This window comes from Rhipicephalus sanguineus, chromosome 4, assembly GCF_013339695.2.
Source record: "Rhipicephalus sanguineus isolate Rsan-2018 chromosome 4, BIME_Rsan_1.4, whole genome shotgun sequence".
Taxonomy (NCBI): domain Eukaryota; kingdom Metazoa; phylum Arthropoda; class Arachnida; order Ixodida; family Ixodidae; genus Rhipicephalus; species Rhipicephalus sanguineus.
The window spans coordinates 113,859,476-113,885,100 of record NC_051179.1 but is presented as its reverse complement, the minus strand read 5'-3'; the positions used below and the strand labels follow the sequence as shown (position 1 = coordinate 113,885,100).

The following is a 25,625-nucleotide window of genomic DNA, read 5'->3' as shown; positions in this document are numbered from 1 at the left end:
TTGCTGACTGTTGACCTCGTAAAAATGGAAAAGTCTCGCCCACCCCACTTTTTTGTCTTGATTTTTGCTGTTCCGTTTCTTCTTTCCAATATTCTGTTGTGTCCCTGTAGTGTTGGAGAGGTACACCTAAGTACTTGTCAGGTGTGACCTTCCACGTAATGTTTTCATACAATGATGGTGTGCTGTGCCAGTTTCCATGCCATATTCCAAGACACTTACTCCAATTTACTTTACTATCCGTGCACTCACAGAAGGACTTCACATCGTTTAGTGCTGCTCTGACACTCTCCCGGTCTTGGCAGAACACAGCAATATCGTCCGCGTAACTAAGCATTTTGACCTCCGCGGACATCGAGCGAAACCCTCGCACCTGATCATTCTGTAGCACTTTCTGACATAGAGGTTCTAAATAGATAGCAAAAAGCAGTGCAGACGCAGGACATCCTTGTTTTACGCTCGATAAGACTTGTATATTCTCGCTAAGCTGTTTGTTTATCACAATCCTCGTAGTGCACCCCGTGTACGCCATTCGTACCCCTACTAGACCATGCCGAAGAGCTGAGAGGAATAAAGCGCCCCTCCCACTTGAATGAACGAAAACCCAACAATGAAAATAAATAAATAAAATAAATAAATAAATAAATAAATAAAAGACCAAGAGTGACGCAGGCCAAAAAGGACTTCCGACACCGGGAATCGAACCCGGGCCTCCTGGGTGAGAGCCAGGTATCCTAGCCACTAGACCATGCCGGAGAGCTGAGAGGAATAAAGCGCCCCTCCAACTTGAATGAACGAAAACCCAACAATGAAAATAAATAAATAAATAAATAAATAAATAAATAAAAGACCAAGAGTGACGCAGGCCAAATAGTACTTCCGACACCGGGAATCGAACCCGGGCCTCCTGGGTGAGAGCCAGGTATCCTAGCCACTAGACCATGCCGGAGAGCTGAGAGGAATAAAGCGCCCCTCCAACTTGAATGAACGAAAACCCAACAATGAAAATAAACAAATAAATAAACAAATAAATAATAATAAATAAAATAAATAAATAAAGACCAAGGTGACGCAGGCCAAAAAGTACTTCCGACACCGGGAATCGAACCCGGGCCTCCTGGGTGAGAGCCAGGTATCCTAGCCACTAGACCATGCCGGAGAGCTGAGAGGAATAAAGCGCCCCTCCAACTTGAATGAACGAAAACCCAACAATTGAAATAACAAACAAACAACAAACAATAAATAACTAAATAAATAAAAGACCAAGAGTGACGCAGGCCAAAAAGTACTTCCGACACCGGGAATCGAACCCGGGCCTCCTGGGTGAGAGCCAGGTACCCTAGCCACTAGACCACGCCGGAGAGCTGAGAGGAATAAAGCGCCCCTCCCACTTGAATGAACGAAAACCCAACAATGAAAATAAACAAACAAACAAATAAATAAATAAATAAATAAATAAATAAATAAATAAATAATAATAATAAATAAAAAGACCAAGAGTGACGCAGGCCAAAAAGTACTTCCGACACCGGGAATCGAACCCGGGCCTCCTGTGTGAGAGCCAGGTATCCTAGCCACTACACCATGCCGGAAAGCTGAGAGGAATAAAGCGCTCCTTCCTCTTGAATGAACGAAAACCCAACAATGAAAAATAAATAAATAAATAAACAAATTATAATGAAGAAAGGAAGACATTGAAGACACGGGCTCAGCTATCATCATCGCGAGAGAAAGGCACGAGATCGGCGTTGGAACACCACCATCTTGTTCTACCTGCGTACTTTTCCGAGCTACCACCCGTTCGTTCGGCTCGCCCAATAAACCTCTTTACATTTGGTGGAGGTGCGGGGTACCCACATCGCCTGCACCCTGGAACTACGATCCCGCACATTGCAGCCGACCATGCAAGTCGACGCTTCCCAACAGGCACCACCTCTCGCGGCCGCCGTTTGCCCCGGCTCGGTTCGCCAGCGAGACCCCCCGATATTTGCGGGAACGGAAGATCAGGACGTCGAGGACTGGCTGTCGTCCTTCGAAAAAGTTAGTGGACCCAACAGGTGGGATGACGCTGCTAAATTAGGCATCGTGAACTTTTACCTGGCTAACGTGGCGAAGCTATGGTATACTAACCACGAGTCCGAGTTCGAGAACTGGTCCGCTTTCAAGGAGGCAATATCCGCAGTTTTCGGTCGCCCTGCCGTGCGGAAGTTACGCGCAGAACAACGGCTGCGTACTCGGGCGCAAGAACCAGGTGAAACGTTTACCGCCTACATCGAAGACATAATCGATCTCTGCAGGCGCGTCGATGCCTCAATGAGCGAAAGTGCGAAGATACAGCACATTATGAAGGGCGTCGACGACGATGTCTTTCAAATGCTCCTTGCGAAGTCTCCTGGTACGGTGTCCGAAGTGGTAACTTTGTGCCAGAGCTACGACGAATTGAGAAGGCAACGAGCTCTCACCCGACGTTCATCTCAGGCTAACCAACCGCTCGCTGCACTGGACGTCGTCCCTGACCACTCATACCTTGTCGCACAAATGAAAGACTTTGTGCGTGAGGAGGTGGCACGTCACCTTTCACTCCTGCCGTTTGCTCAGCACCAAGAGTTCCCACAGCAGCAGCAACTGCGGCAACCGACCCCGTTGGCTCCCGTGCTCCGACACGTCATTCAAGAACAGATTTCGGAGGCCCTGCCGGTACCCATTCAGCAGCACCCTGTCGCCGCACCTCTTACTTATGCTGAGGCAGTAAAGCGGCAGCATCTACCACAGCAACAGCCCCCACCATTCCATGGAGTGTCACAAGCCGTAGCCTCGACTCCTCCACCTGTCACATGGGGTGCTCCTATCGCTACAAATCCCTGGCGAACGCGCGATAACCGGCCGATCTGTTTTGCATGCGGCGGCCCTGGCCATGTCGCCCGACACTGCCGACGTCGAGTGCCGGGATACGCAGACACCCGTTCACAGAACAACTATATGGATCGTCCCCGCTCTTGCTTTGACAGTTGGGATGCTCACTCAAGCACGTCTTCACGTGAATATCTGGAACCTACGCCTCGTCGCGCACCTTCACCCCGTCGCCGCTCCGTGTCACCCATGCGTCGTCGACCAGCACCTGAAAATGAGGGAAACTAGCCGCCGCAGTTCAGGAGGCAAGAACTGCGCTGTCGAAATGCTCAAGTCCTCGAACTTTGCCGTCGAATATTGTTGAAGTTTTTGTAGAAGGCGCCCATACATATGCTCTTGTCGATACCGGTGCTGCCGTTTCCGTTATAGACGCTAAACTATGTCGCAAGCTTCGAAAAGTGACCACGCCTCTTGATGCGATGTCCTTACGTACCGCGAATGGAGAACCTGTTCGGCCTATAGCCGCCTGCACTGCCCGACTCATCATCGCGGAGGACCCTTACATTGTTGAGTTTATCGTACTTTCCTCCTGCTCTCACGATATCATACTTGGCTGGGATTTTCTATCGCGCAATCAGGCTGTTATCGATTGTGCCAGATCCGCACTTGAACTCTTCCCGTTGTACGACCAGCCCTACGACCACAATGATCAAGCCGCACACAAGCTAGTCGTCCAAGAAGACGCCGAAATTCCCCCGACAGCAGCTGTTTTGCTCCCTGTGTTTCGCAACGGCGTGTGTGATGGAGCTGCATTCTTTGAACCATCGAGCCTCTTGCTTAGTCGGAAACCACTTCTTCTGCCTTATTCGACAATTTCAATTTCGAATGGAACCAGTGCTCTCTGCCTCACTAATCCCCTTCCGTATCCCATCAACCTGTTTAAGGGTGAATCTCTTGGATGCGTGCAGCCCATTGATAAGGAAGAAATTTTTACTGTGCAGCATGATTCATCTCGTAGCGACCTCGACGCCATCAGTGCCCTTAACATCTATGATGTACCAGCTTCCGAACTCTTCGATTCGTCGATCGCAGATGGACTGTCTCCATCTGAACGATCTGATCTTCTCCAGCTACTGCACCGATTCCGCGATTCTTTCGATGTTGCTCAACCTGCCCTTGGCCGAACTTCTACCATTCTTCATTACATCGACACCGGCTCCCACACGCCTGTGCGACCAAGACCATACCGTGTTTCCGCGGCGGAACGCCAAGTTATTAGCGAACAGGTTGACGATATGCTTCAACGCGACGTTATTCGACCATCACAAAGTTCATGGGCATCACCTGTCGTTCTAGTTAAAAAAAAGGATGGTTCGATTCGCTTCTGCGTGAATTACCGGCGCCTAAACAAGATCACTCGAACAGACGTGTACCCTTTGCCCAGGATTGACGACGCCCTTGATAGTTTACAAGGCGCCGAGTTTTTTTTCATCGTTAGATTTGCGTTCTGGGTATTGGCAGGTGCCCCTAGCAGATGCTGATCGTCCAAAGACAGCCTTTGTGACACCCGACGGTCTATATGAATTTAATGTCATGCCCTTCGGCCTCTTCAATGCGCCTGCCACCTTCGAGCCCATGATGGACTCGGTTTTACGGGGTTTGAAGTGGCAGATCTGTCTCTGCTACCGCGACGATATTGTTGTCTTTGCGCCAGATTTCGCAACACATCTCGAACGCTTGAAACACGTCCTGACGTGTCTGAAGAATGCGCAGCTCCAACTCAATCTCAAGAAGTGCCGCTTCGCTGCACGGGAACTTACGATTCTCGGTCACGTCGTATCAAAGAACGGTATACTTCCAGACCCGGCCAAACTACGTGCTGTCGCCGACTTCCCCAAACCGACGACTGTGAAGCAGTTACGGAGCTTCGTCACGTTATGCTCCTACTTTCGCCGGTTTGTGCGCAACTTCACCTCTATTATTGCGCCTCTGACCCAACTTTTAAGCAGCGCCACCAATATTTCGTCATGGTCTTCCGAGTGTGACCATGCATTCTCCACACTCCGTCGTCTCCTCACATCACCACCTATATTGCGGCACTACGATCCTACAGCGGTCACTGAGGTTCACACTGACGCCAGCGGTGTCGGCCTCGGTGCGGTTCTCGCACAACGAAAGCATGGGTTCGCCGAGTATGTCGTCGCATACGCCAGCAGAGCTCTCACCAAGGCTGAGTCGAACTATAGCGTCACCGAGAAAGAATGCTTGGCGATAGTTTGGGCGCTTGTCAAGTTCCGCCCATACCTTTATGGCCGTACGTTTGATGTCGTTACGGACCACCACGCGTTATGCTGGTTGTCTTCGCTAAAGGATCCATCAGGTCGTCTTGCCCGTTGGGCTCTTCGGCTTCAAGAATATGACATCCGCGTTATATACCGTTCCGGCCGCAAGCATGCCGACGCTGATGCACTGTCGCGGTCCCCATTATCCACAGAGTCTTCATCCATTTCCACTATAGACCCCACGTTGTCAGCTCTTGACGTGGACACCGTCTCTTCTGCACAACGCAAAGACCCATGGATAGCTTCGCTTCTTGACGTTTTATGTGAGGCACCCACGCTTCGGACCACTCGAACACTGCGACGCCAGGCACCACACTTCAGCATTCTGGATGGCCTTTTGTACCGGCGTAACTACTCACCCGATGGTAGGAAGTGGCTCCTAGTTATTCCCCGAACTCTGCGCTCTACAATCTGCGCGTCCTTTCATTCCGACCCGCAATGTGCTCACGCCGGCGTCTTCAAGACCCACGAACGTCTACGGAAAAGGTACTACTGGCGCGGAATGTTCAGCTTCGTCCGCCAGTTCGTTCGCGGCTGTCACGAGTGTCAGCGGCGGAAAAAACCACCACATCCTGCAGCAGGTTCATTACAGCCACTTCCGTGCCCAGACCGTCCATCTGACCGCGTTGGAATTGACCTTTATGGACCATTGCCATTGACAATGGCAGGCAACCGATGGGCTATCGTTGCCGTGGACCACCTTACACGGTACGCCGAAACCGCTGCTCTTCCCACAGCGACAGCACAGGACGTCGCATCTTTTATTCTCAATCGATTTGTGCTTCGCCACGGTCCTCCTTGCGAACTCCTGAATGACCGTGGGCGGGTATTTCTCTCCGATGTAATCCAAGCACTTCTCCACCAGTGCCACATTGTACACCGGACGAGTACAGCCTACCACCCTCAGACAAACGGTTTGACTGAGCGGTTTAATCGGACTCTGGGTGACATGCTTGCGACGCATGTTGCATCTGATCAAACAAACTGGGACCTCGTTCTTCCATTTGCGACATACGCGTATAACACCGCTACGCAAGTCACAACTGGGTTTTCCCCATTCTTCCTTCTGTACGGTCGCCAGCCGCCACACACTATCGACACTTTGCTGCCATACTCACCAGACGCCTCCGAGTGCACACCCGTGTCGGACGCCGCCCGTTACGCTGAAGAGTGCCGCAGACTAGCCAAACAGTTTACTACGGCCGACCAACAGCGCCAGAAAGAGACCCGCGATGACAATCATCCTCCTGCCGCAACGTTCGCTCCTGGAGCACTTGTGTGGCTGCATGTACCGCCGTCCGCTCCTGGTTTGTCTCCCAAACTACTCTCAAATTATCATGGTCCCTACCGCGTGGTCGAGCGTACTTCGCCCGTCAACTACGCCATTGAACCTCTTACGCCGCCCAGCGACCGTCGTCGGCGTGGACGTGATATCGTTCACGTAGAACGCCTCAAGCCGTACTTCGACCCGCTTGTTCCCACCTGTTAGATCGCCAAGGTGGCTTCATCTTTCTCGACGGGGGAAATTATAATGAAGAAAGGAAGACATTGAAGACACGGGCTCAGCTATCATCATCGCGAGAGGCGTTGGAACACCACCATCTTGTTCTACCTGCGTACTTTTCCGAGCTACCACCCGTTCGTTCGGCTCGCCCAATAAACCTCTTTACAAAATAAATAAAAGACCAAGAGTTACGCAGACCAAAGAGAACTTCCAACACCGGGAATCGAACCCGGGCCTCCTGGGTGAGAGCCAGGTATCCTAGCCACTAGACCATGCCGGAGTTTTTTTTCTTTATTGCTTTTCTTTATTGCGCCCCTCCCACTTGAATGAACGAAAACCCAACAATGAAAATAAATAAATAAATAAATAAATAAATAAATAAAAAGACCAAGAGTGACGCAGGCCAGAAAGTACTTCCGACACCGGGAATCGAACCCGGGCCTCCTGGGTGAGAGCCAGGTATCCTAGCCACTAGACCATGCCGGAGAGCTGAGAGGAATAAAGCGCCCTCCCACTTGAATGAACGAAAACCCAACAATGAAAATAAATAAATAAATAAATAAATAAATAAATAAATAAATAAATAAATAAAAGACCAAGAGTGACGCAGGCCAAAAAGTACTTCCGACACCGGGAATCGAACCCGGGCCTCCTGGGTGAGAGCCAGGTATCCTAGCCACTAGACCATGCCGGAGAGCTGAGAGGATTAAAGCGCTCCTCCCACTTGAATGAACGAAAACCCAACAATGAAAATAAATAAATAAATAAATAAATAAATAAATAAATAAATAAATAAATAAAAAACCAAGAGTGACGCAGGCCAAAAAGTACTTCCGACACCGGGAATCGAACCCGGGCCTCCTGGGTGAGAGCCAGGTATCCTAGCCACTAGACCATGCCGGAGAGCTGAGAGGATTAAAGCGCTCCTCCCACTTGAATGAACGAAAACCCAACAATGAAAATAAATAAATAAATAAATAAATAAATAAATAAATAAATAAAATACCAAGAGTGACGCAGGCCAGAAAGTACTTCCGACACCGGGAATCGAACCCGGGCCTCCTGGGTGAGAGCCAGGTATCCTAGCCACTAGACCATGCCGGAGGGCTGAGAGGAATAAAGCGCCCCTCCCACTTGAATGAACGAAAACCCAACAATGAAAATAAATAAATAAATAAATAAATAAAAAATTCGGCAGATCCCACCTGCCGTGGGAATCGACGTGATGCGAAGCATGCGCAGGATGGTGACTGTGGCGTAACTTTTCACATTGAGCGAAACGTTACGGAATGACGCTAGAGAAATGTGGAAGTGGTATACGCATACTCATATGTTCAAGAGTAGCATATGTATTATATAACGCGTTGTTTACAGTTGCGTAACGATGCCAACAGCAACATGGGTGTTACCAACACCAGGCGCGGTAAGCTTATATTCTTCAATACTGGATAGCACGAATCCGAACAGGACAAAGAAAGAACACAGATGCACAGGACAGGCGTTACTCTCAACCAAGCTTCATTCAGGATAGTTTCCCTAGATATATACATAGCCGAGTGCCACGCGCAGGCGCACTGCACGTACGTTACAGTCACAGTTACAGTTGCTATGCTTATACTTTTCCGTTATGACGGAGAACGCACGCACGTTTCACGAACCCGTGTGTATGTGTAAAGGGGTTCTTGACAGTTCTTGAACAAGGTCACCATCACAGTGATCAGTGAGCACCAGCAGCTGGACCGGACTTGTTAATCGGATCCGTTCGTGATAGCGGCTATGAGGAATCTAAGTGTAGTGAAGTGCGAGATATTGTGAAGCTGGTGGAAATCCTGGATGCCTCTTACGATGAAATGATCTATGATGCCTTCTGTCGTGGACGTGGCAGCGAGGTCTTTTGATGCCCTGTCCCCATCCAGGCCGTCTTTCACACAGTATAAGCACCAATCATTGTTGGGTCTTGATAAATCAATGTTGAAGTCACCGGTAATGATGAGAGGCCTAGTTCTCTCAGAAGATTTACTGTAGAAAGCATTGGCCCAGGTTTTTGCGTAATCCACGTGGTCCACGTTGCGGACCACTTGGACGAGTGGATGGTAGTTGAGCGTCTTCCACGGGTGTTCTGTCTTCAGCTTCCTCACTTTCCTTGCGTCCGCCGCGGTGGTGTAGCGGTTACGGTGCTCGGCTGCTGACACGAAGGTCGCAGGTTCGATCCCGGTCTCGGCGGTCGCATTTCGATGGAGGCAAAATGCTAGATGATTGTGTACTGTGCGATCTCGGTACACGTTAAAGAACACCCAATGGTCAAAATTTCCGGAGCCCTTCGCTATGGCGTCTCTCATAATCATATCGTAGTTCTGGGACATAAAAGCCCAACAATTATTAATATTATCACTTTCCTTGCGTGTCAATGTGTGTGTTCGTGGTTACTGTGTTGGTCGAGACTTCGTATCACCTGTGGCACATACCCGCATAACATGAACGCTGGTGTACGGGTATGTGCCACACGTGACTGAGAGAAAGGGTTTCATGACGTATGCGACAGGTATTTTGCGTTATTCATGTCATGACCAGTGAATTGTGTTCGTCATACACTAATCCCCTGCTACGCCAATCTTGGCATATTACAAGTTATGGAGACGACCAGGAGAGCGCCGAGACGTAGGCGGCTAGATAGATAGATAGATAGATAGATACGTAGATAGAAACGGCCAAAGTGCCTGAGGTTCGCTAAGAAATGCTTCGCATTTAATAAATAAAATACCAAGAGTGACGCAGGCCAGAAAGTACTTCCGACACCGGGAAACGAACCCGGGCCTCCTGGGAGAGAGCCAGGTATCCTAGCCACTAGACCATGCCGGAGAGCTGAGAGGAACAAAGCGCCCCTCCCACTTGAATGAACGAAAACCCAACAATGAAAATAAATAAATAATAAATAAATAAATAAATAAATAAAATACCAAGAGTGACGCAGGCCAGAAAGTACTTCCGACACCGGGAAACGAACCCGGGCCTCCTGGGAGAGAGCCAGGTATCCTAGCCACTAGACCATGCCGGAGAGCTGAGAGGAATAAAGCGCCCCTCCCACTTGAATGAACGAAAATCCAACAATGAAAATAAATAAATAAATAAATAAATAAATAAAAGACCAAGTGTGACGCAGGCCAAAAAGTACTTCCGACACCGGGAATCGAACCCGGGCCTCCTGGGTGAGAGCCAGGTATCCTAGCCACTAGACCATGCCGGAGAGCTGAGAGGAATAAAGCGCCCCTCCCACTTGAATGAACGAAAACCCAACAATGAAAATAAATAAATAAATAAATAAATAAATAAATAAATAAATAAATAAATAAAATACCAAGAGTGACGCAGGCCAGAAAGTACTTCCGACACCGGGAAACGAACCCGGGCCTCCTGGGAGAGAGCCAGGTATCCTAGCCACTAGACCATGCCGGAGAGCTGAGAGGTGCATAGCGCTTCCAACGCCAAGTACGCATAGTACTTCCAACGCCGGAATCGAACCATAGGCATGCACATTTGGTGGGGCGGGGACATGCACCCCCCCCCCCCCATCTCGGCAATCTTTTTTTAATCATTTATTTCTACATACTGCAGCCCATAATTGACTAGGGCAGGGGGGGGGGGGCGACAACATCATATGTCAATTACAGACAGAAAAATCGGTCATTGGTAGAGAACGAACATTTTCAGGCAATGCATTCAAACGTTAATTTGTTAAGGGAAAGTAACTAGATTTATAAAAGTCAGTTTTGAGTTTTAAAAGGTTGAGGTTCTGTGAGCTACGAGTATAGGAACATTGAACAATGTTAAAGTATTTGCCGCTAGGTGTTGACAGCTGGCCTAGTTGGTTCTACTGAATACTGTGAAACATTGTACTGGCGAGCAAAGACATGAACATGATAGGCAGAGACGCCGTTATGCGTCGCTTCCTATCCTTTCCATGTATTTGTTATTCAGTACAATGTTTCACAGCATTCAAAGAAATTATCCAAACGGGTACAGCGTGGAATCGTAGCGAGATTAGAAGAAGGTGAAAAATTCCTGTCATAGCGGCGCGATATACCGAACAGCTTTCTTTTGTGCTGACTCAGTCCTGCTAGTATCATTTTTATGAAATGAATATGAAAGAAAAATGAAATTATACGGGACGAAAATTCGGCCTCATAGCTCAAAGGGGTACTGACCCGAATATTTTCAGTTGTCGTTTTTTTTGCGTCAAATGAAAGGTCAAGCCCTCAAGAGCCTAGAAAAGGTAGTGCTAAGTGCGGGTGCGCCCTGAAAAAGTAATTACAGCATGTTTTCAAAAGCTAGTTTCGGTTCCTACTGTACCCTGACGTCACAACACGGTACGAGCTTCTCGTCACGTGCTCGCACAATATATAGTGATGTTTCCACGGCCGCTCCGCGCCGTGGCTCCGTTGGTGACGCACAAGTGGCCATTTTGGAAGTTTTGATGACGCACAAGCGGCCATCTTGGAAGTTTTGGTACCTAACGTCATCACAACTAGCCAGACTGCATGCGTGTGTGCATGTTCCATCTAATTGTTTTAACGGACGTCGAGTGCGAGCCTAAGACTACCACTGTTTAAATGCGAGATCTCATAGATGAACTCAGCACGTGAAGGGTTGAGGTCGAAAACTTGAGTGCATCGCATCGAAGCCAAGTTACAGCGGTAAGACATTGTAGCGGAGTGATCAGCCGATGAGCGTTCAGCAACGCACGAAAGCGTTGATGGAGCTCATGCGGTCCTTCGATAACGATACAGTTAAAACTCGATCTAACCAAAGCCGATGTTGCGAAATTCCCGATCTAACGAAGGAATTTACATTGCCTGGCAGGTAGCAATAGGGTTGATTGTTATCATAAACCCAAATTAACGAAATCAACTTAACCACCAAACCCGATGAAACGAATTATTTCCTGAAATATAAGAGAATAAAAAAGCGGCGATTTCCTTCTGATTTTAGCACAGACGGGTTTATTTCTTCGAGCGCACGTTATTGCGTTAAAACAACTAAGCGCCCTAGTCACGGCCTCAGGTTAATTTTGACCAGGCTGCGCCGCCCGTGCACGGAACAAGGGACTCAGCAGTTGCCAGCACTCTTGCCGTACCCGATGGTGCTAGGGGCGGCAGTGGTTGCTTTCGCTATTTCATGGTTTATGCGTCGCACTGATCGTCTCCTTGCAACTTTCTCGCTCGGCCGGCTGGCACAATCAATGCGTTCGTTCTCCGCGTCCTTGTAAAACGGCAGCCTGTCGTAGCTTCGGGTTACCGTCTATCAGGGGCGTAGCCAAGGGGGGGGGGGGGGGTTGGGGGGGTTCAAACCCCCCCGAAATTTTTCACTTTTGCTTGCGTATATATACACGCACACATACAAACGCACGCACGAACATAGAGAAAGTATGGTTGAACCCCCCCCCCAAAAAAAAAAAAAAAAGATTTCTGGCTACGCCCCTGCCGTCTATCACGTCTGCATTGCCCGGACATGGAGCCCTCCATGTCCGGGCAACAAGGGAGGCTCGATGCCAGGGCCACCGTCGCGGACTTTTCGCGCGCGCAGGCTTGGGCTGGCGGCGAAAACGGTGCCCAGGTAGCTGTCGAGTGTCGCTACATCACAACTTTATACTGCGAACGACCGAAAAATCCATTTCTCGATTTTACGAACTTCTCGATTGAACGAGATAATGCGGGCGTGGTCATCATTCCGTTAAATCGAGCTTCAACTGTAACGAAGGGCGTGGTTGAGATTATTCGCCCAAGATAATTTTCACCATAGGAAAAATGCAATAGCAACAGGTGCACTATATAGGACCGCCCACAAGTCGCGTTAAAAGAGGGCGCGTGCATTAGACTCCTCCACGTGCACCTATTGCCGTCCGTGTGCATTGCTCTGTGGGAAGAAGAAGAAGATGTTTAATGACAAGAAAAGAGGAGAGGTCGGACTGGAAAGCGAGTTTGTAGCCTGCTCTGTGGGCTTCCCCACATCTCAATGGTAAGTGGTCCACGAGTGCTCAAGAAAAAACATACGCCACATATTGCGGACGTGTGTACCTCTCAGGCTGTAACGTCTACTGTTCTTTGATTAGTACCGGAGTTACTGTATATGACGCCGGCTCCAAAAGGAGACATACCAGTAACACTGATCAGTACATATGCGCTTCCCTGCTGAAGGGCACAGGTAGGCCGGGAAACCTAACCTGGAGGCGCTCGCTAGCAGAAATGATGATGATGATGATGATATGTGGTGTTTAATGGCGCAAGGGCCAATTGATGGCCAAAGAGCGCCAGTTCATGAGACAAAGGATGTGAGCAATGGTTGCGGTAAGTAGCTGTAAAGGGGCCTTAAAATTCCTCGCGCTAAAGGCGGGTAAAACATATATATATATATATATATATATATATATATATATATATATATATATATATGTATATTAAAATCATGACAGTGACGTGAAATATGTGTAGTGGAATGAATGGCAAGTGGTCGCAAGAATAAGACTATGAAGATATGACATCAGCACGAATGCCTCGTCAATGCTCTTGAGTCCAAGGGCCGCGAGGCAAGTGCTGTCTTTAGCGTATTCACCGCAGCAGCGACTTCTGTTTAGAGGCCGTGCTACGGATCACCTTGATATATGACATGAAAACTCCGTACGTCGTTTAAAAAAGCAGACAGTGACTGATATGTAAAAAGCGGGTCCCTACCGATGAACATTGAAGGATGAAATGGAAATTGCTGCCGGTAGGGTAATAAAAAGTGCTTTTTTCTGATAGCATCGACTTCCTTGCACTGAATGAGGACGTGAAGGACAGTGAGTGGCTGAACACATCTATCACATAAAGGTGGCTCGCCACCGGACAGAAGGTGTGTGTGTGTACTGTATGTGTGGCCGATCCTAAGTCAGCTGAGTGTAACTTCTGTGTGGCGTGATTTTGATACTGGAGGCCAGTTACCGAGATGCGGTTTGACAACGTGTAGCTTATTTCGTGTATGCATATCCCATGTGGTCTGCCAAAAGGCTCTGAGCTTTCTTTTCAGGAAGTGTTTTAGGTCTAGTGGAGGAATAGCTAAGGATGTGTTGTGACTGTTTTCGTGGGCGGATGCTGCTAGCTGGTCCGCCAACACGTTGCCTTGAATCTCGCGGTGCCCTGGCACCCAGCACACTACGACATGTTGTTCGAGTGCGTATATCGTGCTTAAAAGAGAATACAGCGAGACAAAGACGGGGTTTTTGTGTCTTTTCAGAGTTTTTAAGGCTTTTACCACGCTTAGAGAATCTGTGTAAATCACTGCCTTTTGTAGTTTTAATTGTTGAATGTGTTTAACGGCCGCAAGTATCGCGTAAGCTTCTGCCGTGAAGATACTTGATTCAGGGTGTAGAATACCGGAATCCGTAAAGGATGGCCCGACGGCTGCGTAAGACACAGAAGTATTGGACTTTGAGGCGTCTGTAAAGAATTCTGCACAAGTGTATTTGTGTTGTAGTTCAAGGAAGTATGTACGGATATGTGCAATAGGCGCGTGTTTCGTTACTTCCATGAAAGAAAGGTCGCAGTCTATAAGCTGCCACCGCCACGGCGGTAGTTGTGCAGCGGGAGCCAATAGACAGTGTTCGAAAAGTGGCACACCCGTTTCCTCAGCCAAGCCCCTCACACGAAGTGAGTAGGGCTGTCGCACCGAAGGACGGTGGTCGAAAAGGGCAGAACTAGATAAATCATTTATTGTGGGGTGTGAGGGGTGTTCTTTGTCTGCGTTCACCTTGAGATAGTATAGAAACGACATGTAGGATCGCTGCAGGTGGAGAGACCATTCGTTCGATTCGACGTAGAGGCTTTCCACGGGGCTGGTGCGAAAAGCACCCGTAGAAAGACGAATGCCCGAGTGGTGGACAGGGTCAAGCATCTTCAACGCGCTTGGTGTCGCAGACTGATATATTATCGCCCCATAATCCAGGCGCGTGCGTATGAGGCTTTTATAAAGATTCATCAGACACTTCTTGGCACTACCCCACGTAGTGCGTGACAACACCTTTAGAATATTCATGGTTTTTAAGCACTTGTTCTTTATATACTTTATGTGTGATATGAAGCTTAGTTTCGTGTCTAGAATTACGCCGAGGAATTTATGCTCCGTTTTCACAGGCAGCCGCTGACCATGCAGATTAATGTCCGGATCGGGATGGAGGCCTCTTTTTCTTGAGAATAATACGCAAGTACTTTTTTGCGGGTTAAGGCTGAACCCGTTCTCGTCTGCCCATTTGGATACCTTGTTTAAACCAAGTTGCACCTGCCGCTCGCACATTGAAAGGTTGCAGGATTTATAACCGATCTGCACATCGTCGACATATGTGCAATAAAACATATTCCGTGGAATACACAGACGTAGGGAATTCATTTTTATAATAAAAAGTGTGCAACTCAGGACACCACCTTGCGGCACTCTAGTTTCCTGGACAAATATTCGGGACAAGGCATTGCCCACTCGAACACAAAATGTTCGATTGGACAAGTAACTCTCTATTATATTTAACATTCTCCCGCGTACCCCTAAGTGGGACAGGTCTTAATATTCCAAAGCGCCATGTGGTGTCGTAGGCCTTTTCCATATCGAGGAACACCGAAAGGAAGAATTGCTTGTGGACAAAAGCGTCGCGAATTTGTGCCTCGATACGGATAAGGTGGTCAGTGGTAGACCTACCCTCTCGAAAACCGCACTGGTATGGGTCAAGTGATTTGTTTGTTTCGAGGAAATGTATAAGTCGGCGGTTTATCATCTTTTCAAAAACTTTACACAGGCAGCTCGTTAGTGTAACGGGCCTGTAGCTCGCAACGGAGGATGGGTCCTTGCCCTGTTTTAGAATAGGAATAATAATGGCTTCTTTCCAGGCCGAGGGGATCTCGCCTGAAAACCAAACAGCATTATACAGGGAAAGGAGAGTTTTTTGTGTTTCAGATGGCAGGTGTTTCAACATTTCATATACAATACGGTCAGAGCATGGGGCAGAATTATTGCAGCAATTAAGCGATGCTTCTAGCTCAGCTATGCCGAAGGGTTCATTGTATGCTTCGTGTTTTGTGGATTTACGCTCTAGTTTCTCTTTTTCGATTCTTGTTTTGTATCGTTGGAAAGCTTCAGAACAGTGCGACGAGCTCGAGACCTGTTCGAAGTGTGCGCCTAGGAAGTTCGCCTGGTCTTCCAAGCTGTCTTCTTGTGTGTTTACTAGAGGAAGTGAGTGTGCTTGTCGGCCTGCTACCCTACTAACCATGTTCCAGACTTTAGCCTCCTGTGTATATGAGTTAATTCCGGATAAAAATTTCTGCCAACTTTGTCTTCTTGCCTGTCGGCGAGTTCTCCTGCCTTGTGACTTTATGTTTTTAAAAGTGTCCAAATTCTCGGCTGTCGATGAGTCCCGAAGCAGCCTCCATGCTTTATTTTGTTTTTTTGCGCGCGTTTCGACACTCACTGTTCCACCATGGTACTCGTCGTTTGCCGGGCAGTCCAGCTGTTTGTGGGATACACTTCATTGCAGCATCAATCAAAAAAAGCTGTAAAGTAGTCTACAGCTTCATCTATGCTTAAAGCACGCATGTTAGTCCAACTTAAGAGAGCCATTTTACGAAACTGTTCCCAATCGGCTTTGTCAATTTGCCATTTGGGAACCTGTGGAGGACATTCAATAGCTATCGGGGTGCTCAGAACTATAGGAAAATGGTCACTTCCATAGGGATTATTAATGACTTTCCATGTTAGTAGGGGCAGAAGTGATGGAGATGTGATGCTGAGGTCTATGGACGAGTAGGTATTGTTCGCGAGGCTATAGTATGTCGGCTCTTTTTTATTCAAGAGACATGCGCCGGAAGAGAAAAGGAACTGTTCAATGAGACGTCCTCGCGCGTCGCAGCGAGGGTCACCCCATAGACCACTATGTGCATTGAAGTCCCCAAGTACCAGATAAGGATCTGGAAGTTGATCTATTAATGACTGGAATTCATGTTTTTGGAGGTGGTAGTGTGGAGGTATGTAGAGAGAGCAAATGGTGACGAGTTCGTTCGAAAGAACTGCTCGAACAGCCACTGCCTCGAGGGACGTTCGAAGTGGTAGATGTGTGCATGCTACTCCTTGATTAACTACAACAGCGACACCACCGGATGACGCCACAGCGTCATCTCGGTCCTTCCGGAAAATAATGTAGCTGCGTAGAAAGTTGGTGTGTTTGGATTTTAAGTGTGTTTCCTGTACACACAGCACCTTTGGTGTATGTTTGTGTAAAAGTTCTTGGACATCGTCGAGATTTCTAAGGAGTCCTCTGACGTTCCATTGTATAATTTGTGCTTCCATATTGGAAGTTAGGTAGTGCTGTGTGTACAAAAAGGAAGTGAGTGTTGTTTAGGTTGAAAGTTAAAGCTCAAGTAGCAGGGCCGTCGTCGGGCCCCATTATAGGCTTTTTGGTTTTCTTGGCGCGCTCCAGGGAGCTACGCCGCTCTTTCGGTGCCAAGGGCACCAGAGTTGTGTCCATTGCCTCGTGTGAGGCACTGGACGCCCGCGTACGCGAGCTGCTGGCTTGTGTTTCCGACCTCGCCTGGCGAGGCGTGGTCGTGAGACCGGACGACTCTGGAGTCGCCGGGATCTCTGGCTTGGCAGGTGGATACTTCGTCTGGTGTGACGAAGTCTTGGACGCCACCGCGCCGGAGAGCGATGTGCTCTCCTTTGTCTCAATGGTACCGGAGCTTGTAGTGGCCACCGGTGTGGTCAGATTCAAAGTAGGTGGGGCAGCCTTCGCTGCTCCCACCATAGGGGCGGGTGGCGTTTGCCTCGGCACGCTGCGCGTGGTCCGGGCAACCGCGATAGGCCGTTGTGGTGCTGCCCCCCGTCGCACCACTTCGGCAAAAGATGTTCTTGTTGGAAATGACGTTGAAACTCGCTGTCGTGCTTCGCGGAACGTTATGTTTTCTTTTACTTTTACGGTGAGTACTTCTTTCTCTTTCTTCCAGGCCGGGCAGGCCCTGGAGTACGCAGGGTGATCACCTTCACAGTTCGCGCAGCGAGTCTCATCGCCAGCGCAGTCATCAACAGAATGACCCGTCGTTCCACATTTTCCACAGGTAAGCTGTCCTCGGCAGCTCTGAGACGCGTGACAAAACCTTTGGCATTTAAAGCATCGCCGCGGGTTTGGAATGAAAGGCCTTACAGGGAGTTTGACGTAGCCGGTTTCAATGTTCTCGGGTATAGTGTGTTGCAGGCAAAAGTAAGGATCAAATGCTTGGTCAGTATTTCTGTGTTGTCGCGCCTTATCTTGATTCGTTGGACATGAGTGACACTTGAGTCTTTCCATCCATCTAGTAATTCTTCATCGCTGAGGCCAATCAGGTCCTCATCGGACACTACACCTTTGACAGTGTTCATACTCCGGTGTGCGCTCACAGAGATCGGGAAATTTCCGAAAGCAACAAGGTGTGCCAGTTTGTCGTACTGCTGCTTATCTCGTACTTCTAGGAGTAAATCGCCAGCTGCCATTCTTGTGACTTTGTAACCAGTTCCAATGGTTTCTCTGAGACATTTCGCAACCAGGAATGGCGACATCCCTCGTGCTGACTTAGTTTCATGTTGACTGTGTATGACATGGTATTTGGGAAATGATTGTTTCTGTTGCTGAGGTAAGGTTAGCGTTTCATCGGTGCGCCACCGTTTGAGGGAGCGATCAGTTGGTGAAGGGACAATATGTGCCATATATGACTTGAAAATTTCGGCAGCGATGGTGGCCACCCACCACCGAGCCCAACAAGGGGACGCTACAAGATTGGATAACGCTTGGAGACGCCAGCCATGCATCGCTGCTATAACCTAATATATCTAACCAAGGTTGGTTATTTACACCAGGTTAACCCTTGCCGCCCAGAAAGATGGAAGTCAAAAGAAGTAAGGAGAAGACAGGACAGATCAAAAGTGAGAGAGAAAGACGAAGATGTGAGGAGGGAGAGAGACAGGAAAAGGCGACTGCCGATTTCCCCTGGGTGGGTCAGCCCAGGGGTGCCGTCTACGTGAAGCTGGGGCCAAAGGGGTGTGTTGCGTCTGCCGGGGGGCCTTAAAGGTCCAATCACCCGGCGTCGGCTCAACCCCCAGGATCCCCTTTTCCCCGGACACGGCAAAGCCACGCACGGCTAGGCGTGGGAGGGGTCGAAACCCCCCGTTAGCTCGGGTCCGTGGTGTCGCTACACACCAAACGCCTACTTGCGCAGACGCCCCTGCGGGGTAGCGGAAATGATGATCATGCCGGAATTATCGCCAAGAAAACCACTGCGTGCCAACAATGACGAGCGTGGCAAACGCTACGCAAGAGTATCTGGCCTACATAACCTGAATGTCTTGAAAAGCTTGCGATTTCATCTTCAGAAAGAACGGACGCTACGCAAGAGCCTGAAAATATGCAAGCAAGTCAACTGAAACTTTGATTCATTTAGTGGCCTTTGTCACACATTCGCCAGCAGGATAGGGAGGACAAGAAACGTTTCTTCGTATCCGTTAACCCTTAGGTAATCTTACGTTATTGGTATGCAAAGGACAATTTTAAGCAAGGAAGTAAGAGTTAAAAAAAAAGGCTATTTGAAGAAGGCCAGAGACATGATCCGCACAGGTCCCACCAAGTCTGTCCTCTTCTACCTTCGCTTATAGACCAGAATTTCCATCGCTTGCAGGGGGCAGCCATCTTTGATGGAGGGCTGCTGATCACATGGAAAGGAGGACCACGATAATGTTCGGCTTGTCCTTATCGCATGCTGGCTGCGAGTGTTCGTTCGACATCAGTTATGACGTAACTATAAGCCCGCAGCCCCCAGCGCTGGCCGCGTCGACTGATGATAGCCGGGGTCAAGATTATGCATGCTTGCTCTAAACGTGGGTGCCAGAGTAGAAATAATGTGGTGTATATAAAGCTACGTATGACTATCCCCATGTGTGTGTGTCTTTTCCTTCCCCACTTCTGATTTTGTCAGTTCCTGGCAGCGCGGACAGTCATGAAGTATAACTACAGTTCAAGCCAGATGATCCAACCATTCCCGACAACTTCAAGTACTTGCGAAACGCCACGTTATCAATAGCCTTTTATTCCACATTTCAAGTGCCTTCATCATCGCGTCGACACAGTGCCGCTCTAGTTTGCTACGCCTCACATTCATCCTCTGCACAGTTCAATCGAGCGCATTGCGCGCAGGGCACTGTGCCGTGGCGCATTTCGAAGCAGGCGCGTTGCGACAGCGTGGGTGCCGTGGCATTCGCCCGCGATCGGAAGGAATCCGCAACAGGTGCGCGCTGTAGGGCAGCGCGACGCGGTACGCGGCTTCTTCCCTTCCCCGCAGTGTGAACCAAGTGGAAGAAGGCAGGCCCCCGCCAGCTACTCCGCAGGTTCGTTGACCTCCTGCCGGCCGCGTCTCCCGGGGAGAAAAAGCACCGCAGCAGCACGTACGGAGATCGGTGGTGGTGGTGGGGCCGCCGAGGAGAAGCGCGCGCCGGTACACAAGTGGAACGAGGCTCGCCGAGGAAGGCCGGGATTTCCTGGCCACCGGAAGGGGTGCCGCCGCAGCCGCCGCTACTCCTTTGGAGCCATGACCCACTCCCGGCCTCCGCGGCAGGGGTCGACGACCGCCGAGCACATCACCTGGCCGAAGCAGCCGCTGTAGAAAAGGCGCCGCACGCTGTTGCTGTTTCCCCCGAGGCGCTGAATCGCCCTCCTGTTGCGCGCCCTTCTCTCCTGCCCTCGGGAGGGCAATAGCGGGGCGCTGTCTCTCCGGGCAGTGCAACTGGAGCGGACGTCGTCCGTTTTCGCGAGACCAGTCGTACCCCGAAGTTCCAAGAAATTACGCTGAAGCCGATTGGCGTGTCTATCATGTTGATAGCAGAATGCATGCATCGAGGTGGTTTTGGGGCATTCTATCGAGCAAGGTTCAAGAATGCGACAAGTACAATGAAGTATAACTTTCATGTGGTTCCTTGAGCTACTGGATCAGGCTGGTTTCTCCACTGTAGCTATTATTTGTGTGTATATGTGAACAGTGTATATGTCATGGTCATCACCCGACACCTGCGGAGGCAGGCCAGGAGATAAACCAGGCTAACATCGCCGGGGATATCTTTAAAAATTGCTATCTATCTATCGAATTGAACTCCATCTTGCATTCTTGTATGAAGTCACGGTCTTCTTGAAGCCCATTTGATGAAAGCATAAGCATAACAAAGCTATAGTGTATAACGACAGAAACCGGAGCTAAATGGTAAGTATTCTATAAAAGAAGGTAACGCATTAAAACACACAAGCAAGAGGAGAGAACAAGACATCACAGAGACAACTCTTGTTGTCTTTTCTTGTGTCTCTTTGCACGGCTTCTTTTAAGGACAATAATGTATACTGCGCAGTCTTTGGAGGGCTTCTAAGCTATTGGCGCATCCATTGGGGGTGATTGGGGGGGTTGAACCTCTCCACTCCGTATCATTATCAGTATCATTATCGTACACGATACGACCCCATAACTCAAATGGAGCGAAATCGCTTAAGGTGAACGCGGTAGAGCCTCCGCCAAAGAGCCGCACCTTCACATTTCTATTAAACGCTCACGGTATCCCGACTCTTCGTGAACGCGTCACGTAGGCGCAGTGTCTCCTCTGCTCATCAGTAACTCTCTGAACATTAACACCGTCCATGAAGTGTGAAAAGAATACTAAGCACATCCCCTAATGAATTTATCAAACCGAATCATAAATTTTTTGACCAGTCTGCCCAGTAATATGAAACTTCGTGGGACCTGTTACACGTATTCCAAAGCGCTAATGCTGTGCATGACTGATAGACTGAAATTCCCAGTGCAGCACATCCTATGAGAAACGCCAACTGGAAAGACTCCGCACTATATCTGCCCGCATTGATCTATCACTGAATTCTTAGTAAACGCCATAAATAGGAAACTTCTTAGACAGTACTAGAGCGACCGACATGTTGAGTGGAGGTATCGGTGTTCGTGAATGCGGCAAAAAGCTGCGAATTTTCTTTTCCTGAATTGTCGTGCATTAGGAACAACTAAAGGTTTTCCACCGATGCACTTTGTTTGAATAAGGCCGCCTTCCCATGGGCTTGACAAAACAGGGCATCTTGTCATTTCTTGCCGTTCGATATGCCCATGAACGCAATGCACAACCGCATCATCAACACCATTAGTAAATACAGTAATAAGTTGTCAACCCTTTCCTTGCTCACGTTCGGTGATTCTAAGATACTGGCGTTGTGAGAATGTGTGACAAAGTCCTTGAAGTCGTTCGGTATGGTCATTGCGAACGATCTGTAGCTTCCGTACAATATTTGCGTACTTCTGAAATATCCCGACTTCTTGGATACATCTCACCCTAGCATAAGCGTATATCTGAATCTTTCGAATGGATATCCATCTCTTAAAGGAGTACCTACTGACACGATTTTGAGGCGTCGCGAGAGGGACATCTTTCGTTTCCTTGGTATGCATTGTTAACTATATCCACACATCGGAGCCAGACAACCCGTGTAAGACATTTTACTTTGATATTAAAGTTTTCGTCGTCCAGCATCTGCAAGCCAGCCCCACCACAATGGGCATTATCACGACGGGTCAACACAGTTCACTGGGTTGCGAACTCTGCATCCTGAATGCAGCCACTGAGCGACACCGGCAGCGATCTCGCTGTCGGTGTCGCTCAGTGGCGTAGCCAAGGACACCCCCCCCCCCCCCACACACACACACCGGGCCCATGCCCGCCCCCTCCCGAAATTGTTTTCCCCATAGGATACAGAGCACAAAATGACACTCGAACCCATTTATCTGGCAAGACCCAATGTTGGGTCAAGGAGGTGCCCCCCCTCCCCCCCCGAAAAAAATTTCTGCCTACGCCACTGGTGTCGCTGGGCAATTCACTCATCGTTGTTTACATGCACCACGTGCGATTGACAGCAGGTGACAGAGCTTCTGCTGGTACGTCGCGAGTTGCTGTCTATATGTGACGTAAGACTGCTTACACGTCACTGTGAAACCACTTCCTCGATATTGAAACCGAAAGTTTTTTTTTTTTAAGGTAGCGGTATTATAAATATATTCAATGCATTCCCAGGCACCACGATACTCTTCTTAGGATTATCGACACCAGTGTTTTTACAGAGCAACAGTTCGAAAACATTAAAAATTTGTATCAGTTATTCAGAAGGCACAGGGATGTATACAAATGAACGTCATTTTTTATGTCTGTTATTCACGAATCTATTCACCTTTCGCGTCGATATTTGAGCGCATTAACACCGTTAAAAAAGGCCAAGAATCATTGTAAATATTTCCCCGATCTTGGGGTACTCGTCGAAGTTGTTGGAAGCCTGTAAATATTACAAAGGACTACGTAGGAAAGTTACTACAGAAACACCCCAGGAGTTGTCCATGTGCGCGCAAGCATTGTTCCACTTACCCACCGTTGTCCTCTCTGATACCCTACATCAGGGCATAGAGTTTGATACAATTACCTAGACGGAACTCTGGCGCTGCGATCGTTCAGCCACCATGGGAAGAGTACACGTATTTGCCTAATCTTCGTACTTACGGCTTCGAACGCAGATGTGGCTTTGTTTATTACTGTGTCTTGGCGTTCGTTTGGGATAAAAGAATGCACCGTTGTGAACTTCGTGACCAGATTTGCATTGGTGAGCCTAAAAGGGTTAAAGTAGTAAAGTAGAACTGCTCACTTTTGCTGAACTTCGTCTTACGGCAGAGCGGACGCAGGCTACGCGGAGCCAAACGGAGCCGAAAGAACGAAGTTGAGACAAATCCGTGTACTACCCATCATTCCCATGCTGGCTGAAGCGCCATGCGTTGCAGCTCCCATAGACACTAGCGCCAGAGTTCCCTCTAGTGTATTATTAGGAAGCTCTACGCATCAGGGGTCTCAAACTCACCTCAGCTAGCGGGCCGCAGTCACATAATTTATTCTCCAGCACGGGCCGGGACAGTGAATAATGTTGGTGCGGGAGGGGGCTTGAACAAAATGTCAGCTCATGTTGCCATTTGAGAAGGTCTTTCCCATATCTCACATATGGGTGTTTTCTGAAGGAGATTTGAGGTCAGGTTTCGAGAAACATATCGATACCGAACTCCGGAATAATTGACATATGGACGCCGCGATTCCGAAGTATATATCTTTTGTTCCACGATTATGTTTTAACACATGGTGACGTGGGGTGCCTCACGAAATAAATGCTTGAGAACAGTCATGTCTGTGTAGCTCATAAACTTATACTCATCAAGAAAATTAATGCACACACACACACACACACACACACACACACACACACACACACACACACACACACACACACACACACACACACATATATATATATATATATATATATATATATATATATATGGGACAAAGGCAGTCCCCCTGCCCTACATGCTTGCGAAATTAGGGTTTAGAGCCCATATTTACCTCGGAGGTCCAGGGTTTGATACCCCACACCCTTGATAGGTTCCGGGTTAGGTCGACGGTTCCATATTCTATACACGTGGCAACTTCCAAGTTCGAGTCCCTTCATACTTCAGATGTTCAGTGTTTCGACGCCCTACATGCTGATAAATTCAAGGGTTCGAGCACCAACACACGTTGGCAAGGCGTAGCTTCGAATCGTATTCACTGCATACCCCTGTACTTTTCCCACTGACTCCCAAGGACCCTAAATATTCTTATGGGAAACGCGTTACGTTATAGACGGACGGATGGACTTGCTGGCGAAGTAGTTTCTTAAGCATTCGTAAGTCACTGTTTTCTGCAGACGACTTGCAGTGCAAATTTGTGAGCGCGAAGGAATCCCCTCCGAGTGTGCGGCCGCGCATCCATCCTCCGGGCGACTCTGCCTGCTGGAGAAAACGGGAGGTAGTGCATCTCTCGTTATCGCTTGCTCCCGTTGCCCCCGCGACCGCTGTGCCCGCGCCCGGCACTAGTAACCTTCTTCGACGTACCTCCTCGCAAGCCCTTCCCCCGCTGGGCGAACGAATGTGCAGAGGACGGAGCAAGACGAACTGAGTGTTCAACGGGATGCGATGCTAGTGTGCAACACTAAGTGATGCGAGATTCTCCCAATGCAAAGTGCTTCCGGGAACCCCGTGACGGTACAACATACTCGTGAATTAGTTCTGGCAGTGTTTGATTATTTTGATGTTTTTTATTGTCACGTTATATTCTTATTTCTGTTTCATCGTAATTCACCTTACACAATTATTTACTGTTCGCTTTTGTTTATTATATTTATGTGTAAAGCTTTGCGCAATGGAGGGTCAAAACCCTATGCTGTCGTCGTCGTCGTCCTCGTCGTCGTCGTCGTCGTAGTAGTAGTAGTAGTAGTAGTAGTAGTAGTAGTAGTAGTAGTAGTAGTAGTAGTAGGCTTCACGCAGGCCACTTGACCAGAGGGGTGTGTGATGACCACAGTAGAGAAAGAGAGCTATCTACTGTAACGGACAAAACCACACGAGACCGTCTAAGAGTCGTCATTGCGACAGAAAAGCTGAGAGGTCGGCCTGAATCAAAGCTCCGAACTGAGTTAAGGGAATGGGTCTAAAGAAAGATAGAAGGTGTGACTTATGAGATCGGAATCGATGGTGAAGAAAATTGAATTGCCAGAGACAGCGAATGAATAGAATGGTGTGAATATGTCTGGAGCCAGTATAGCCATTGAAACGTTTTGACTACGCTCCAGCGTGGTCGTCTTGTGTTCTGACACGTTGACTTCAGCGCCGTTCCCTGTTTGGCCACTGTTGATGATAATGTATGTTGTTTAATGGCGCAAGGGCCGACTGATGGCCAAAGAGCGCAAGGACGTGGTAACCGATCTGAACAATGATTATGGTAAGTGGCCACTG

At 48.6% G+C, this 25,625-nt stretch overlaps 13 non-coding genes across 13 annotated transcripts; all 13 read right to left on the bottom strand.

Annotated features, from left to right (window-relative positions):
* Positions 1-681: 681 nt before the first annotated feature.
* Trnae-cuc (transfer RNA glutamic acid (anticodon CUC)) lies at positions 682-753 on the bottom strand. The gene has a single exon. It is a non-coding gene; the product is annotated as a tRNA-Glu (tRNA).
* Positions 754-874: 121 nt separating this feature from the next.
* Positions 875-946, bottom strand: Trnae-cuc (transfer RNA glutamic acid (anticodon CUC)). Its single transcript has one exon. It is a non-coding gene; the product is annotated as a tRNA-Glu (tRNA).
* A 138-nt stretch (positions 947-1,084) lies between these two features.
* Trnae-cuc (transfer RNA glutamic acid (anticodon CUC)) lies at positions 1,085-1,156 on the bottom strand. Its single transcript has one exon. It is a non-coding gene; the product is annotated as a tRNA-Glu (tRNA).
* A 130-nt stretch (positions 1,157-1,286) lies between these two features.
* On the bottom strand, positions 1,287-1,358 carry Trnae-cuc (transfer RNA glutamic acid (anticodon CUC)). Its single transcript has one exon. It is a non-coding gene; the product is annotated as a tRNA-Glu (tRNA).
* Positions 1,359-6,901: 5,543 nt separating this feature from the next.
* Positions 6,902-6,973, bottom strand: Trnae-cuc (transfer RNA glutamic acid (anticodon CUC)). The gene has a single exon. It is a non-coding gene; the product is annotated as a tRNA-Glu (tRNA).
* Positions 6,974-7,107: 134 nt separating this feature from the next.
* On the bottom strand, positions 7,108-7,179 carry Trnae-cuc (transfer RNA glutamic acid (anticodon CUC)). Its single transcript has one exon. It is a non-coding gene; the product is annotated as a tRNA-Glu (tRNA).
* A 136-nt stretch (positions 7,180-7,315) lies between these two features.
* Positions 7,316-7,387, bottom strand: Trnae-cuc (transfer RNA glutamic acid (anticodon CUC)). The gene has a single exon. It is a non-coding gene; the product is annotated as a tRNA-Glu (tRNA).
* Positions 7,388-7,524: 137 nt separating this feature from the next.
* Positions 7,525-7,596, bottom strand: Trnae-cuc (transfer RNA glutamic acid (anticodon CUC)). Its single transcript has one exon. It is a non-coding gene; the product is annotated as a tRNA-Glu (tRNA).
* A 129-nt stretch (positions 7,597-7,725) lies between these two features.
* Trnae-cuc (transfer RNA glutamic acid (anticodon CUC)) lies at positions 7,726-7,797 on the bottom strand. The gene has a single exon. It is a non-coding gene; the product is annotated as a tRNA-Glu (tRNA).
* Positions 7,798-9,480: 1,683 nt separating this feature from the next.
* Positions 9,481-9,552, bottom strand: Trnae-cuc (transfer RNA glutamic acid (anticodon CUC)). Its single transcript has one exon. It is a non-coding gene; the product is annotated as a tRNA-Glu (tRNA).
* A 124-nt stretch (positions 9,553-9,676) lies between these two features.
* On the bottom strand, positions 9,677-9,748 carry Trnae-cuc (transfer RNA glutamic acid (anticodon CUC)). Its single transcript has one exon. It is a non-coding gene; the product is annotated as a tRNA-Glu (tRNA).
* A 117-nt stretch (positions 9,749-9,865) lies between these two features.
* Trnae-cuc (transfer RNA glutamic acid (anticodon CUC)) lies at positions 9,866-9,937 on the bottom strand. Its single transcript has one exon. It is a non-coding gene; the product is annotated as a tRNA-Glu (tRNA).
* A 137-nt stretch (positions 9,938-10,074) lies between these two features.
* Positions 10,075-10,146, bottom strand: Trnae-cuc (transfer RNA glutamic acid (anticodon CUC)). Its single transcript has one exon. It is a non-coding gene; the product is annotated as a tRNA-Glu (tRNA).
* Between the last annotated feature and the right edge of the window lie 15,479 nt (positions 10,147-25,625).